Raw genomic sequence first — 1,966 nt, 5'->3', positions numbered from 1 at the left:
TACTTTTGTAGAGATACCACCTTGGACACCCAAGGAGGGGTCGGAAACAACTCGACGACTGTGAGTTTGCTTTTTTAATCCTGATGGAAACCCACTGCCACATCTTACTACTGCAGAGTGCTTGGTGGGTTCAAACAGCCGACCTTTCAGTTAGAGCTAAGTGCTTAAGCACTGCACCATGTTGTTGTTGTTGTTGTTAGGTGCTGTTGAGTCAACTCCAACTCACAGAGACCCTATGTACAAAAGAACGCAACACTGCCCAGTCCTGCACCAGCATGATATCCTTGTCCAGGAAATGGTCCCTTCTGACAACGTGACCAAAGTAGGTGAGATGAAGTCTGGCAGTTCTTGCTTCCAAGGAGCATTCTGGCTACATTTGTTGTAGGACGGATTTGTATGTTCTTCTGGCAGTCCACGGACAGTGTTTATACTGTGTATGAATCACCTAGCTGCAAATATCTTCTCTCACTTTGTGGTACAGTGGACAACAAAATGTGCAATTTATCATGATACTTGAATTCACCGATTTTTATTTCACTGTGGATAAATTTCTCAATCTTTTCCTTTACATTTTGCTTTTATTTCTTGCGACCCCTCTCCTGACCTTGAGGTAATCATGATATTCTTCTATGTTGTCTTCTAAAAACGTTTGAAAGTTTTCTTTTCATATTTAGGTTTTTAATCTACATGGGATTATATTTTGCCTGTGTATAGTGTGAAATAGAGGTCCAATTTCATTTATTTTCCTTATAGCTAACCCCCTTTGGGTTTCCGAGGCTGTAAGTCTTTATGGGTATAGATTGCCCAGTCTTCCTTCTGTGGAGTGGCTGGTGGGTTTGAACCGCCAGCCTTCTGGTTAGCCAGTCAAATGCCTTAGGCACTACACCATCAGAGCTCCTTTTAGCTCAGCAGTTTTCCTAGTACAGTTTATCAAGTTGTTCATTATACTACCTTCCTGTTACGTGCAGCTCTACCTCTGACTGATGGCAGGTACATAAGACTGGGTCGGTCTCTAGCCTATTTCTAAGGCTTACTTGTGTAATCTAGGGTCAATATCACACTGTCTTATTCTCTCCAACCTACTAGTCTTCAGAACTGTTTTGGCATTTTGAGGTGGTGGTTATTGGGAGTTCACCAGAAAATTCTTTTCACTTTTCTGTATGTGAAATTTTTCATAACAAAAATACTAGAGGAAATTGAGCTTTGCCTCTTCCGGCCTTTGCTTCTATCCCGATGTGACTGTTAGGGGCTCGGTTTTCAGACTGAACCAGCTCGCAGAAGCCCTAGTCCTTTGTTGGATGAGTTTTAGAACAGTACGCGGATCTCCCACATTCTGGTAAATATTAAAGATGATTTGTTGGGGGTGAAGCAGCGCTGATCTTAGTACGCATTTCGCGGCCAACGGAAGTGCCTTCTCTGAGGACCCATACTGTCTGCCCCACTCAGGTGCTGCGTGTGTACTGATCCGTCCAGTCTCGGGTCCCCAGCCCCGCTACCTGCTCCTTCCAGACCGTGCCTCAGTCTCCCTGTCTGCCTCCCACGCCTATCTCGGGATTTCTACCAGAGTTTGGGGGCTGGAAGATGCCTTAGAGAAAACCCGGAGATCCACGCCCTGGTCCGGCTGGGAAATGGAGGTCCGGAGAAGAAGCCCATAGGTCCGTCAAGCCCCAGCAGAACAAGGGCCAGCTTCCAGGCCCCATACGTCTCTCCAGACAGTTCCTACCCTTCTCACGCCCGGGTCTTGCCTCGGTCTCCCTCGGTCTTCGGTTCCAGCTTTGCCCTTGCCTGCTTGACAACCTTTCAGGCTGCAAGCACCTCCCCTCTCTGACTTCCCGCCTCCGCACAGAGGCCCCGTCTCCGCAAGAGCCCCCCCTCGGCTCCGCCCCTCTCTGACTTCCCGCCTCCGCACAGAGGCCCCGCCTCCTCAAGGGCCCCCCCGCCCGGCTCCGCCCACTCCTCGCCCTCC

The 1,966-nt window shown here is 48.8% G+C and overlaps 1 protein-coding gene across 1 annotated transcript in view; it reads left to right on the top strand.

Moving 5' to 3' along the window:
• RNF215 (ring finger protein 215) overlaps positions 1-1,966 on the top strand; it is a 12,951-nt gene that overhangs the window by 5,939 nt on the left and 5,046 nt on the right. The gene's annotated exons all lie outside the window — the stretch shown is intronic.

Source organism: Orycteropus afer, unplaced genomic scaffold (genome assembly GCF_000298275.1).
Source record: "Orycteropus afer afer isolate SDZICR_OR568_19922 unplaced genomic scaffold, OryAfe1.0 scaffold00420, whole genome shotgun sequence".
In the NCBI taxonomy this organism is placed as follows: domain Eukaryota; kingdom Metazoa; phylum Chordata; class Mammalia; order Tubulidentata; family Orycteropodidae; genus Orycteropus; species Orycteropus afer.
This window is presented reverse-complemented; position numbering and strand designations above follow the sequence as displayed.